The sequence below is a fragment of the Sapajus apella genome, unplaced genomic scaffold (genome assembly GCF_009761245.1).
Source record: "Sapajus apella isolate SASKATOON/1434 unplaced genomic scaffold, GSC_monkey_1.0 scaffold82, whole genome shotgun sequence".
Classification (NCBI taxonomy): Eukaryota; Metazoa; Chordata; class Mammalia; order Primates; family Cebidae; genus Sapajus; species Sapajus apella.
Genome location: NW_022437022.1, coordinates 8533497 through 8549247, shown reverse-complemented (window position 1 = coordinate 8549247; position 15751 = coordinate 8533497). Strand labels below are relative to the sequence as shown.

The window sequence follows — 15751 nt, the reverse complement described above, 5'->3', positions numbered from 1 at the left end:
GACAGGATTTTACCATGTTGGCCAGGCTGGTCTCGAACTCTTGACCTCAAGTAATCTGCCTGCCTTGGCCTCCCAAAGTGCTGAGATTACAGGCGTGAGCCACTGCACCCGGCTGGGAGACTCGTTTCTGCTTTCTGCTTGCTGCTGCTGCTGCTGCTGCTGCTGCTGCTGCTGCTTCTACTTCTACTTCTACTACTGCTACTGCTACTGCTACTGCTACTACTACTGCTACTTCTACTTCTGCTGCTGCTGCTTCTGCTGCTTCTTCCTCTTCCTTTTTCTTCTTCTCTCTCTTCCTCTTTTTCCTCTTTCTCTTTCTATTCCTCCTCTTCCTGTTATTCCTCCTCCTCCACCTCTTCTTTTTTCTTCTTTCGTTTTTTTCTTTTTCTTTTTTTTGAGACGGAGTTTTGCTTTTGTTGCTCCCAGGCTGGAGTGCTGGAGTACAATGGCACGATCTTGGCTCACTGCGACCCCCGCTTCTTGGGTTCAAGCAATTCTTCTGCCTCAGCCTCCCGAGTAGCTGGGATTACAGGCATGCACCACTACATCCAGCTAATTTTTTAGTTTTCGTAGAGACGGGATTTCTCCATGTTGGTCAGACTGGTCTCAAACTCCTGACCTCAGGTGATCTGCCCACCTCGGCCCCTCAAAGTGCTGGGATTATAGATGTGAGCCACTGTGCCCGGCCCTCTTTTTCTCTTTCTTCTTTGGTTTTGCTCTGTCACCCATGCTGGAGTATAGTGACATGATCATAGCTCACTGCAGCCTCAAACTCCTGGGCTCAAGTCATCCTCCCATTTCAGCCTCCTTAGTAACTGGGACTATAGGTACGCAATCATGCCCTGGCTAATTTTATTTATAGTAGACATGCAGTCTCACAGTGGTCACAAACGCCCCTTTCTTCTAAAGCAACAAAAATATGTTCTTAGTTGACAATGGAAAGGTAAACATGACTCTCAGAACTGCTTCAACTGTTCTGTGGTCCTGAGTTCATAACTTATGTAGGTGACGGTAAGTCAATATAGATGGTCCCAGCTTGACACCCTTGTGTCATAGGGTCCCTTTGCCTAGCACTCTCTCTCTCTCTCTCTTTTTTTTTTTTTGAGACAGAATCTCACTCTGTTGCCCAGGCTGGAGTGCAGTGGCACAATCTCAGATCACTGCAACCTCTGCCTCCTAGGTTCAAGCAATTATCCTGCCTCAGCCTCCTGAGCAGCTGGGGTTAAAGGCATGCGCTACCACCATGCCTGGCTATTTTTTTTTTTTTTAATTTTTAGTAGAGGCGGGGTTTCACCATGTTGGTTAGGCTGATCTCAAACTCCTGACCTCATGATCCACCTGCCTTGGGCTCCCAAAGTGCTGGGATTACAGGCGTGAGCCACTGGGCCCAGCTATGAGCATGCTCTTTAAACTTAGAATAATCGGGAAGTGGTGGGTGCAAAGCAGCACTGTCTTCTCTGCAAACCTACCAAGGTGTTATGCAAGCAGTATATTTACATAAATGTATATTACATAAATATATAGTATATTTGTTAATAATACCAAGGTATTATGGAATTAGAGAAGGCCTAACCTACTAGAACCCACATTCGTTTGTTTGCCAAGACCTCTGTTGGTCTTTTTTTTTGGGTCTTTTTTTCTTTTTTCTATTTTCCTTTCTTGAGACACAGGGTCTTGTTCCTGTTGCGCAAGCTTAAGTGCAGTAGTGCAGTCATGGCTCACTGCAGCCTCAACTTCCCAGGCTCAGGTGATTCTCCCACTTCACCTTTCCAAGAAGCTGGGGCTACAGGCGTGTGTCACCACGCCTGGCTTGGCCAGTTTTTTGTATGTTTATTAGAGATGGGGTTTCACCATTTTGCCCAGGCTGGTCTCAAACTCCTGGGCCCAAGCAATCCTCCCGCCTCACCCCCCCGAAGTGCTGGGATTACAGGCATGAGCAGCTGCGCCCAGCCTGTCTGTTGGTCTTGAATGATGTCACCTTTAATGACCTCTTAGGGAGGTCAGGAAAATGAGATTCTTTCTAGATATTAAAGAGTATCAGAGAAAGTACTTTTGGCGTTACAGCTCAAGTACATCATGGGTTAAAATGACATTTATAGACTAGTCTTATATAGCAATGACAATGCTTATGATGTTACTTCTCTAGAAATATTTTTTCAGAGTTCTGAACAATCTGTTTATAAGAAGGTTTTAACAGCATAGTCCGTGGGTTAATTGGGGAGATTTATGTTAGGGCCACCAGAAGCAAGGGTTAGCTTTGGCCACAGTAGCCAGAACAACTCTTATCCCTGCCCTCCCGCCTGCTCAGTGTGGGTTGTGTCGGTAGGTGTCTTGTTTCTAGTGCCACACTGGTCTTGGTTATACTGTTTCTGGCAGCCTGGAGGGTAACTTTTGGCTTTTGTATGGAAGCTGTCAGCCTGCATCTTAAAGAACAGATCTTAATTTGGGGACTTCTTGAGATGATGTCCTTCAATGATGAAGATATCCTGAACTTTCTGCAACAGTCCCAGGTACCAGAGATACCCCTTCTTTTCTTTTCTTTTCTTGGAGCAGTAACCTTTGTGGTCTTTCTGGGCCATTTCAAGCTTGGCTTGAGACAACTCTGTTTCCTTCACTCAGAGAGCATCATATCAGCTCCCATCACCTCATCCCTGGAATTCTCTTGACTTCTTTTGCTGCTGTGGCCTTTAAACCAGAGCCTAGGCTCAAGCGTTTGTTGGGCTCTCTCAGCATAGGTGGAGGTGAATGTGGACTCCCTTCCTCTTCTGCTAAATTAATCATCATAGGCATGGAGTAACTGAGCTTCAAGGGATCTTAAATCTGTTATATGTCAATCAAGTGGACTGCCCTTGGTTTGTGTTAGATGAAATATCGGGGGAAGTGTAGGGTCTGTGTTTTCATAGCTCCTTTGAGACTGCAAAAATGTCCGGCCTGTACTGTTTGGTACAGTGAGCTGTAGTGACAATACAGCTTCACAAAGAACAAATCTAGCACTGTATCATTCCATACAGTTGTTTTAACAGTACATTTTGGAGTGTTTAGAGGGGAAATGTAGAAGGAAATATGGGGTTATTTTGGGTCATATGCTTTAAATGTAAAATGATCCAGCACGTTCCAAAAGATGTTTTTATTATTGTAACTAAACTATTATCCATATGCTTATATTGATTAAATTGATTGAAAAGCGTAATTTTCAGTATATATTTTTAGATCTTTCCTAAAAAAAAAAGTAATGTTAACTTTGATAATACTTTCTGTTTGATGTAATTTGAGAACATTTTGACATGAGTTGAGAAGAACAGTTGCTCTGATAGTAATGAGATTTTTTCTTCTTGATCATTTAACCTATTTTATTAGTTTTTTTTTAAATAGATGCCAGCAAGTTTTCTTTATTTGATTCTGATGTTTTTCCTCTTTAGGCATCTTATTGAGCAAATACTTTTAGAGAACCTCCTATGTTTAGGGCACTGTTATAGAACCGGTGAAAGGGAGGAGAGTTGGAGGTAAGTCGCAGTCTCTGTTTGGGGAGCTTGCCTGAGTGAGCTTAGCTTTCTTTATGTAGACTCCATGTGGATCCAGAATATTGGCCGTGGGTTTTGAAAATGTAGAATAATTAATAGATATTCAGAACTTAAATCATATATGCTTTCTACCATCTAGTTTAAACTTTTAAAAGATACTGTTAAATTTACACTTAAATTGCTTTAGTACGCCTTTAAAATTTTAGCTCAAGTATGATAGGATGAAGACATGTTCTTTTCCCTTCACTGCTGTATTCAGATCTTAATGTCACAGGAAGATAGCAGTATTGTTTTCAACACTAATACGTTTAGAAGATAATTTCTAGCCTCAGTTTGTGATAGCTATATACATTTATGAGGAAAATCTTTAGCACATGGCTTACATGGCACAAAAAATAGTTTCAAATGACTTAATCTGTGTTTAATATCTGATAATTATGTTAAGAAAAAAAGAGAAAAGGAAATGGAGAATCTCCCTCTCCCAGGCCAGCCATTTGACAATAGCATAATTGAGAACGTGTCCTTGGCCTCTCTCCTCCTTCTCCCCCAGATTGGTGTAGGTGCTCTTTACTCTTAGTGAGATGTACAGCAGACCTATTCGTTCTCTTCCAAGAAGTTCTCAAAACAGCAGACAGCTGTGAACACTTGATATGTGTTTGGCTTGGAATTCAGCATGTGAACCTCTGCCTAGATGGTTTTTCCCTAGACCGGAGGGCTTTATTTCAGAACACAGTTGTGAAGTAAGGTGATGCTTCTTTACGGCTAGGCTAAAGTGCGCCATAACTGCATGCAGAGGTGAGGTGCACCATGGTAAATGGGAGAGTTTGACTTTCTCAATAACTGGGGAGTAAATACTGACAATTTGGTAAGCAGGAAAGCTGCATATTTCTCATGTGTTCCATCTCCATTTCCTTTTATTTATCAATTTGAATGTTGTTGAGAGTTGGGCCTCAGTATGAATTTTAATTAGAATTATAGTATAGCATTAATCTTACTATGGTAGCAAGACCAGTGTAATATGAACACACTTAAAAATTTTATATATTATAAAATGGATAATTGAAGTCATGCCAAGTCCATGATACTATGCATTCATGCCAACCCTTTTTTTTTTTTGAGATGGAGTATAGCTCTGTTGCCCAGGCTGGAGTGCAGTGGTATGATGTTGGCTCACTGCAACCCCTGCCTCCTGGTTTCAAGCAATCCTTCTGCCTCAGCCTCCCAAGTAGCTGGGATTACAGACGCCCGCCACCATGCCCAATTACTTTTTGTATTTTTGGTAGAGACGGGGTTTCACTGTGTTGGCCAGGATGGTCTCAAACTCATAACCTAGTGATTCACCCACCTCTGCCTCCCAAAGTGCTGGGATTACAAGTGTGAGCCACTGTGCCCAGCCCATTTTATCCTTTTTTTAAATTGCCTTTTTATTTTTGATATTTCAGCTGATCATTTATTACCTTTTCCTCTGTGGTTATTTAAAGTCATCTTTTCTTCATTTTTCTTTACCAGGACTCTGTTTTATTAGCGTTTTGGAACAAGTGGCTACCTGAATATAGATTTTATTTTTGTTGTGAAAATTGGTATCTTACAGAATTTCTTCAGTGAAACGAAGAAGTGCTTCATGCCAAAGGAAAAACTGGCCAGGAGGAGTCCCTGCACAGTGTGATTTCCACTGACATGAGGCCCTGCGCCTGTGCCTGTGCAGCTGTCTAACTGCTGGTGGCCCAGACAGATCTGCAAGCCTGGCTCTACGTATAGAGTGGCGATAGTTGGGTGATTAATTGAAGATAGATTTTGTATTTGAGGTCCCAAGCAGGAGACAGTCTTACGTTCTAATGGTCTTTGAAAGGTGCACTCTTATAACTGTTTAAATTGGGTGAGAGAAATGCTGTAATTTGTCACCTAAATTAGAAAGTTAAGGCTGTTTTATTCTGCTTAGCACAGTGCCTGGGATGTTAGGCACTCAGGTGTTTAAACAGTGAATGAATAAATGGACAGATGGATGGATAAATAAATTTAGTTGGTCTTTGTTTTTAAAAATATTTAAAAAGAAATGAGTAGCAGATACTTTACATTAAATCTGAGGAATAATAGCTCCTCTGTAGCTTTTGCAGTTCCATTTCTTTGGGCCAATGACTAGGGTAAATGGATTATGACATAGGACCAGGGTGAACCACCTCACTTATTGGGTGTTATGGGAAGGATATTTAAAAAAGAAGGAGAAAGGAAGAACATTTCATTTGTTTTTGTGCATTTTACTGGAATTCAGAGAGATACCTAGTTTGAGATTCCTGCCTTAATTTTTTTTATTTACAGAACTGGCCTAAATATAGTGAGGCATTCCCATTCTGGTTTTTATCCTTCCATTAGCTTGAAGGGGTGACAGGGGCAGGTGGTCATATTTCACAGCAATGCAGGGAGGTGGGAAAATACAGTGTAGAGCCTTAGAACCAACCCTTAGCTTGTTAACTGGTCTCATTAAGAGTCATGATTTTTAGGGGAAGGGGAAGGGCAGGTGCTCTTGTCTATTTTGTTCATAGTGTGTTTTGGACCCCATTAACCTAGCCCTTAAAACATTGCTTTTACTGAGTTACCCATTAATGTTAAGCTTTGATTCGTGTTTGGCTATAGGAAATAATTGTAAACTCTGTTTTTACATTTGTGTGAGATTATTGTCTTTGTCCCTTTCATCATCTGATGACTCTTCCATAGTGCTTCATTGCTGACATTTCTTTAACACTTAATACTGGGAAGAATATCTTTCCTGGCTAACTAGATAGTTTCCTCATTTCTGTTAAGATTTGTGTAACTCATCCTGAGTCTCTCCTTGCTCTGATCAAGAGCATACTTAGGGCCAAGATTTTTATGCTTGACATTAATGTTACTGCTATCTTCTTTTTCTTAACTCTGTTTTTCCTTTCAAAAGTTATTATAAACAATCTTATTTTGTATGTGCTTTTAATTAGGTGCTTTACATTCTTCTTGGAAAGAGTCATGTTTCTAATAGATTCTTTAAAACAACAGTGCATGTTCATTATACATTAAGTACTTCCTTTGAACTTATGCTTCTTAGTTGTATAACCTTTTCCTGATAACCCTAGTTGATTTTTATTTCTTGTTTATTCCTGGGTCAAGTTGAGTATCCCCACGTTTGGGTGGACAAATACTATTTTGTTAAGATCTTAAGATTATGGTATAAGTACTTATAGGAAATAGAACTGATTTGTTCTTTCTAAAGGGTAAGCTTTTGATAAGTGAATATGAATTCCCTGTAAGAACTAGGTAGTATAAATCATTGCTGAACCCCAAACTAATGTTCATTATGCCTAGCTATGGTTATAACCTTTGACTGAAATGTGCACATTTAGATCATTATCTTTTTTCCTGCTACCCAGTGTCTACTCTGATTTGAGGTAATGCTATTTTCTGGGAAGAATGGCTACAAGATTTAAATCCTGCAGTTAATTTTCTCATGTTATATTTGTGCACCTATCAGGCATGGTAGTAGTCAAGAATCAACTGAATTTTCCCTGACACTTTTTATTCTTTTCAATGTTATTGTAATAACACCTGTGTGAAGCAGGCATCTGGATCTTCCAGAAACGCAGATGCTTTCTTGATGAACCCCATCTCATATTAACCCTTTCTCTGTATAGAATTATTTTAATTATTTCATATACAGAACATTATATTACATGAAAATCTATAGGCCGGGTATGGTGGGTCACACCTGTAATCCTAGCACTTCAGGAGTCCAGGGCAGGCAGGTCACTTGAGGTCAGGAGTTCCAGGCCAGCCTGGCCAACGTGTTGAAACCCCACCTCTAAAAATACAAAAATTAGTTGGGCATGGTGACAGATGCCTGTAGTTCCAGCTCTTCAGGAGGCTGGAGAATCGCTTGAATCCAGGAGGCAGAGCTTGCAGTGAGCTGAGATCCCAACACTGCACTCCAGCCTTGGGTGACAGAGTAAGACTGTCTCAAAAAAAAAAAAAAAATCTATAAAGATGTGCATCAGTGAGAGCTTAGATACAGTGGTGCCACTATGGCTTACATGGCTTCTTTTACCCTCATTTTGCCAACTTGTAACTATTAATAACTTCCATAATTGGTTATTACAGTAAAAGAAAATCATTTTTAGAAATTTTGAAACACTATGTTTAGCTACATTCAACAATAATTGAAACAGAATAATAAACGTTTCAAAGGCTTTGGTGGTAGTTCACTTATTTTCTACTCTGTATAACAAAATTCTTGTGTAAAACATAAGGTTTTGGCTTGTGCTCTGAATGTTACCACTTTATAGCAAGCAGAGCACAACGTCCCCTTCATTCATCTTATTTCCTTGTACTTGGGGTTTCCTTTGTGCTATTTCCTGCCTGAATTTGATTCGACTTTGGATCTGTGTGCTTATCCTTATAGCGTTATATATGCAAGTGATGATACTACTATATTCTTAAAGTATCCTCTTTATTGGTGGAATTACCAGTAAATGTAATCATTATGTTCATTACCTACCAGTCATCCTTCAGAACTGAAGTGCAAGTTGGTCCCCTTTCAGTAGGAAATGAATTGCCTCCAGCCTTCTGCTTCAGCAGGTCTGCTCCTTGCACATCAGGCTCCTCCTCCACCCCAGCCGGCTTCGGCCTCTCTCTTGTGTTTCTCTTCACCCTCTCTGGGAGTCCTCTGGGGTGTCCTCCCATCCTTTGATGGCTTCCGTGGTTTCTGTGCTCACTTACCTCAGGGAATGATTTCTAAACCACATCTGAAGTTAAAAGCGGTAGATTATGGACCCCTCCTGTAAATGAGGCTGACCATATATTCTGGAAACCTCTCCTGCTATAAGCACTTAGAAATACTGCAAAAGATACAGAAAACATTCTTTAAAAATCTTTATCACAGGAAAGTGAGAGAAATCCATAGGTAGGGGGAAAAGAGAAAGAGGAGTGAGTGTTTCTGAGACAGAAGGTCTAAAACTGGAGTGGGAAGTAAGCACTGAAGGCCGGGGCCTGGGACTTATTCAGGCCAGATGAGACCAGGCTGGAAAACAAAACAAAAACATCCATCATCAAATGGAGTTAAAAAAGAAAAAGTCTCTTTTGAGACCGTTGGGCTTGGGATTTGAATTTATGCTACCTGCATGGTCTGGAAAACCCCAAGCTGAGAAACGAATCTAAATGCTTCTGAGTCAGAAGAGCCCAGGGATGCTCGGCAGAAATAAATGCAAATACCCTCAGGAAGAATGCTACCCTCCACCCACTGATGAAGAGCGGGGGATATGCTGATGACAAAAACATTGCTAGACATATAAGGAAATGAGCAACCATGAATGAGAGTCAGCTTAGAGTCAGTGATGAGGTGCCATCTGCTTGATTCATTCATCCCTCACTTTTTAACTGACCACCTATTATATACTGAATGCTATCCTCAGTGCTATGGTTATAATGGCAAAACACCCTGTGGAGAAATGGGTACTGAGCTGCTGACCAGAGGCTTTGGTACATTTGGCCTATGGCCCCGCCCACTTCAATGCTAGAAAACTGGTGCTTTGCAGGTCCCAGTTTGAAAACTGCTGATTATGTTAATTCCTGTATTTTACCAATGAAGAAACTGAGACCACAGTGGTTATATTTTACAAATGAAAAAACTGACACCACAGAACTTGCCCCAGGTATGAGCCTCAGTTTCCTTGCCTGTAGAATGGGGATGATACCTACCTCACAGGGTTGCTGTGGCCGTGAAAGGTTAACCAGCATGTTGTCTGCTCCAGATATGTCCATTCTTCCTTTGTCTTGGTCTTCAGTAGTCACTGATAGTACAGTGACCCAGTTCTCTTGCTTTTCAGGTTAAACACTTTTCTGTTGCTGGCATGATTCTCAAGGTCTTTGGTTATTCAAGCCTACACAGAGCTCCACATCCTCACTCTTAATTGTTCTCTGATTATTTCATGTATGTGAGTTTACTCTTCCTAACAGATTGTGAACTGTTTACGTTTCAGGGTCCAGATCTTGTATTTTTATGTTAACTTTATGTTACCTAGTCTTGGACTGGTCTGTTGGTAGATTTTGTTGTTGTTGTTGTTGTTGTTTTTGTTGTTAAGCAACAATAAACAATTATTTGTTTATTAATCACAGTAATTCCATTGTAATGAGGAAATGAGAATATTTCTGTCCAGAAAATCATTATGTGAGAGTTTTGGCAAAGTAAGGAAATGCTTTTGCTAGCCGTTTATGGTGTTGACATCTATATTCTCCTCCCTCAGTCTCGAACTGATGATTCCTACCTGAATTCCTACTGCAGTTTGCCTTAGACAGTCCAGGCCTGCTTACTCCTTCCGTGCCAGGCCTGTTTGTGAGCGCTGTTCACCACACTGAGATTCTCTCTGTATGTTGGAAATAATTGAATGAGTAGCTCACAGCCACTTCCGTGTAGTTGTAAGCACATGTATTAGTATTGGAAGTGCATCCATTTGTATGGGCACAGGTCCATGGTTAGCTTTGTTTCCCTGTTGCCCTGCCCTGCCCTGATCTCTGGCCTAGATGGACAGTGTGGGCGTGCTCTCTGTGTCTTCCCTGTCCATCTGTTGGCTGATGGTCAGGTACTTCTGCTTATCATCAGAACCAGGAAAGACTCACTTGGAATTCATCCCTCCCATAGAACCCAACCGTGGCTGGGCTATCGCCAGGGCTCTGTTCAGTTGCTGGCTGCGTTTCAGTTCTCCATCTGAGTCCTTTCTATATGAAAAACATGAAAATGCCAGGGGATTATTTTTGCAAGTAAAAATGATGGCAGCAGATGTGAAAACAGATTTACTCATCATGATGTAAATTGGTGTTTTGTTTTTATTTTAGTTTAACAATATATAGGTATTCATGAAAATATTTGGCTGTAAAAAATTAGGAAAATTACAAACTGCTGTTATCTGTTGTAATTCATTCAATTCAGTTTTTTTAAAGGAACTTGAAATTGTAAGTTAAAAAATTTACTGAAATTTGTGCTAGTTAAGCTTTGCGAGTTCTAAGTAATAATCCAAAATACATTTTAAAATTCTGATTTATCAAAATTGCATCTTTCTTTGTACAGATATAATAATTTTCTAGAATGTGGGATGTGGTGGTAGGACTAATGCAGACTTATTTTAATTTCCTCTGTACCTGTAACCAAGAGAGTAAACTTCTTTATTACATCTAAACTTGTTTATTCTTTTATGTGTGCTAGACCATAGACTAGTTAAAATTTTCTGTATTACCATGCGTCTGTGAAAAGATCTTGTCTTACTGGTCTTGTATTCCTAGTAAATTTCAGTGTGGTGCTATCACCTAAACACTGTACTGTGGGACATTGGCAGGAGCTTGGGGATATTTTTGGCTACTTGGAATTCTTTTTTTCTTTTTTTGAGACAGAGTCTTGCTCTGTCACCCAGGCTGTAGTACAGTGGCACCATCTTGGCTCACCGCATCCTCTGCCACCCAGGTTTAAGCGATTCCTCTGCCTTAGCCTCCTGAGTAGCTGGGACTACAGGCATGTGCCACCACGCCCAGCTACTTTTTTTATATTTTAGTGGAGACGGGGTTTCACCATGTTGGCCAGGATGGTCTCGATATCCTGACCTCATGATCCGCCCTCCTCAACCTCCCAAAGTGCTGGGATACAGGTGTGAGCCACTGTGCTGGGCCTGGAACTCTTATTGTAATGGTATTTATTAGTAATAAGATAAATTTTATTATGTAATTATACTTGATCGGTTTATTGCCAGCCAAGACTACAGTGTGTTATATGACTAGAATTTAGCTTTTTAAGAACCCCCAAATTTTTATTTCAGCTATTTCAATTGAAAGTTTTCTAAAATATGCAGTTTTCTTCTTAATAAGAAGTTAGTGAACATAATAGGACTTGTAATTTCCCATTCAGGGTCATCTCTTTATTCTTTTGTGAGGACTCTCAGTGATGCTTTTGGAAGGGTCAGCATGTTGGGCTTCTTCCTACATTTAATGGTTATTTGTCAACAAATATTTACTGAGTTCTTTTCTAGGGCTGGAGATTCAGTGATGAAGACATATTTCTTGCCCTCAGAAGGTTCACATTGTAGTAGGGAAGATACACCAGGAAGTTAAGTCTTAAGACACAATGGCATGTTTACAGTGAAGAGAGGAAACCAACCCGGAGTGTATGGGTTTGAGATCCATACAGATCTGGGTTCATATTTCAGGGCGAATGGAGTTGTGTTAAGCTCTGTCTAGCACTTGCGTGGCCAAACGTACGCATGTACAGTGTTTATTTCTGTCATGGCAGTAAAAAGACTTTTCCTGTAGTTTATTGGCTGATAAAATAATATAGTTTATGACATCATTGGAAAAGTATTTTTATTCCTACATAGGGTCATTTGTTTCTAGAGGAAAACAATTTTAACAGCAAATAAAAGCACTTTTATTCAATTGAACATGCATTTATTGAATACCTAATATATATGTACATTTTGCTTGCTAGGTATCTTGATGAATAGACATGTAAAAGTCCTTACCCTTAAGCAACTTCCAAGTTTGCAGGGATAATAGGGACCCAAATACCCATAATATGGTGTAGAATCAAATGAGCAACTTAAGATAGAAACATTTGCTATGAAAGACTGTACCTACTAGGGAGGAATTGGCAAGGATATGTGGAATAGGTGATGTTGAAGCTGCATCATGAAAGATGGCTAAAATTGGGGGAATTTGGAATAAACATTGTACTTAGATGGATTTGCTTGGAGCTTAGTATGGGCAGTAAATACATTAATACTTTGAGAGGAGCATAATTTTTTAGTGGACACAGGTGGAGGACAAGACTGGCATGATAGATAGGTATGTGGCCTTTCTGTGAAGGGCCTTGAATGCCAGGCTGAGGAGGGTGTTCTTAGCTGGTGAATGTGACCAAGTCACTGTTTTTAAAGTGGCAAATGATACTATTGCAGCTGTCCATTAGCCCACTGGTAAAATGGGTGATTATTAACTGAGGGGAGGTCATGTGGTGTAGCATGAAGAGCACTGAAATTATCAATTGGTTTGAATTCCAGCTTCAGCACTTAATATACCGGGGGACTTTAACTTCAGGCAAGTTGCTAAAAACCTTTCTTAGCCTCAGTTTTCTTATAGAGAAAATGGGACTAATGATTCCTTTTATATGGCTGTCTTAAATGACATAACGTTTACGAAATCACCTTTAATAATTTGCACGTGCATTTGTTTGGGATTTCAGCCTAGGTGGTTTGCTTTCTTCCTTTCCAGTGTTACGCTACCTCGTATTTATTTTTCTTATCTTACTGTGCTGGCTAGGACCTCCAGTACTGTGTGATAGTAGGGTTCTCATCTTTCTACTTTGTCTAGGATTTCTACAATAGCATGATACAGACATCTTTTATTTCATTTCATTCTTGTTTTTTTCTTCCCAGCAAATATATTCTATCATATCATTTCATTCTTAAATGTGATGTTTGCTATAGATTGTAGGTAAATATCCTTTATCAGAATAAGGAAATTCTCTTCCTGATTTGGAATCTACAAAAAAAGAAAAAAAAGAGTGTTGAATTTTAGGATACTTTTTTGCTTGTTTTGCAGTGATCATTTTCCCCACTCTTTTCTCTTTTTGTATGAATTACGGCCAATAGATTGTATTGGATAAATGGAACATATAGTATGAATTATATCCAATAGATTATATTTCTAATTAGTAGACTAGTAGATTTTCTAATAACCTCTTAGAACGAATTGTGGATGTTATCACTTTTTCTATATTCTGATTGAGTTTGTGTAATACTGCTGTAGGCTATTCTTGAATGTTTGGGAGAATTTCTTTGTGAAATATATGGCCTGATTTCTTTGTGGTATGATTTTAAACTACAGATTCATTTTCTTTAGTGGTTTAGAACAGTTTAGACTATCTTTCTTTGTGAGGTAGTTTCATTAAATTGTATTTCTTAGAAATTTATTTGTTTCATATGTTATCTAATTTTATAGTATTAACTTGTTCATGGTGTTATTTTAAGTTTCACAGTGTCTGTAGTTAGTTTTAGCCCCCTTTTCACTCCCAGTGTTTATTTGTACTGCTCTCTCTCCTTTATCTATCTTGCCAGAGGTTTGTGTCTTTGAATACTTTTTGCAAAGAATCAGTGTTTCGCTTTGTTTAGCCTCCCTAATGTTTTTTTTTTTTTTAATTTCTTTAATTTCTGTTTTATTATTTTCTTCCTTTACTCTCTTTTGGTTTCTGCTATACTTTTCTAACTTCTTAAGTTGAATGTTTAGCTCCTTAATTTATAGCATGTCTTCTTTTATAACATAAGTTGGTCTTTTTTTGGAGACGGTCTCGTTTTGTAGCCCAGGCTGGAGTACAGTGGCACAGTTAGGCTTCCTGCAGCCTTGACCTCCAGGGCTCAAGTGATCCTCCTATTTCAGCCTTCTGAGAAGCTGGGGCGACAGGCATGTGCCACCATGCCTGGCTAATTTCTTAATTTTTTGTAGCAAAAACACTTATTGTGTTGCTCAGGATGGTCTTGAACTCTAGGGTTTGAGCAGTCCTCCCACCTTTGCCTCCTAAAGTGTTGGGATTTACACATGTAATCCACCATGCCCAGACTAACATAAGCATTTAAGGCAATAAATTCTCTTTCAAAATACTGCCTTTCCCATAGCCAAGAAGTGTATTGTGTTGTGTTGTGTTGTGTTGTGTTTTGTTCTGAGATAGAGTCTCACTATGTCACTGGAGTGTGGTAGCGTGATTATGGCTTACTGCAGCCACCACCTCCTAGACTGAAGTGATTCTCCTAGCTCAATCTCGAGTAGCTGGGACCACAGGCACATGCCACCACTCTGGCTAATTTTTAAATTTTTTGTAGGAACAGGATCCCACTTTGTTGCCCAGGCTGATCTCGATCTCCTGGGCTCAAGCATCCACATCAGCATTTGTTACTTTCTGACTCTTTAGTAATAGCCATTTTAACTGGGGTGAGGGGACATCTCATTATGGTTTTTATTTGCATTTCCCTGAGGATCAATGAAGTTGAACACTTTTTCATGTACCTGCTGACCATTTGTTGTCTCCTTTTGAGAAATGTATTTTCAGATCCTTTGCCCATTTTTAAATTAGAATGTCTTTTGCTGTTGAGTTATTTGAGTTCCTTATAATTCTGGTCATTAATCCTTTGTTGGATGAATAGTTTTGCAAATACTTTCTCCCATTCTGTGGATTGTGTCTACTTTGTTGGTTGTTTACTTTGCTGCGCAGAAGCTTTTAAAATTTCCATTTATTTTTCCTTTTGTTTTGTTTTTCTCTTTCTAAGGGATTAATTTTGGTCTCCCCTGCGCCCACTCTCCACTCTATTTTTCCTTCTCCAATGATTTGGAAGTTTTATACTTTATTTCTAGTCTTTTAGTGATTGCCCTTTAAATTTTATCATGCTTACCTAAGATAATTAAGTATAAGGCTGAGTATTTTAACTATCCTTGTAAAACAATATAAAGGCCTCAGAGTACTTTTGGCTCTGGTCATCCTTTTTTTGATCAAATTGTCTATTTTTTTTTTCTAGTTTTCTACCTCTACCCCACACTCGCCATAGACACAGTCTAGTGGTTAAGCACATAAACTAGAAACTGAAACTGACAGCCTGGTGTGACCCCCAACTCCTCATGCCTACCAGATGAGTAGTGCTGGGCAAAATAACCTTCCTGTGCCTCAGTCTCCTCACCTATAAAATGTGGACAATAAAAGGATCTTTTTCATAAGGCTAAGGCTTTTAAATGAGAAATACGGTACCCATAAAACTTTAAGAGCTATACCTAGAAGTTGGTAACTGCTATACATTAATATAAGAGTCTGCTGTTACTGCTTTATTGTTCCATTTTGAACACCTTGTTTAATTTTACCTACATGTTTAACAATTTGTCTTTTCATTATTTCTTCTTCTACCTTAGACCTTCCTTCTGAGACATTTTCCTTCTACCTGAAGAATATTCTTTAGATTTATATTGTGAAGTCAATTGGCTTTAAATTTCAGCTTTTGTTCTTTTTAAATGGTCTTCTTATTTCTCTCTAATTCTTTTTTTTTTTTTCCCATTTATTTATTTTATCGCATTTTAGGTTTTGGGGTACATGTGAATAACATGCAAAATTGTTGCATAGGTACACACGTGGCAGTGTGATTTGCTGCCTTCCTCCCCATCACCTACATCTGGCATTTCTCCCCTTGCTATCTCTCCCC

The 15751-nt window shown here is 39.4% G+C and overlaps 1 protein-coding gene and 1 pseudogene across 2 annotated transcripts in view; one reads left to right on the top strand and one right to left on the bottom strand.

Annotated features, from left to right (window-relative positions):
* The window catches only part of LOC116533495, a 36959-nt pseudogene extending 28737 nt beyond the window's left edge, over positions 1–8222 (bottom strand). The window contains exon 1 of the transcript XR_004261320.1: positions 8038–8222. The product of XR_004261320.1 is annotated as a signal recognition particle subunit SRP72 pseudogene (transcript). The remainder of the gene's footprint in view (positions 1–8037) is intronic.
* Positions 1–15751, top strand: part of TULP4 (TUB like protein 4) — a 277124-nt gene that overhangs the window by 33646 nt on the left and 227727 nt on the right.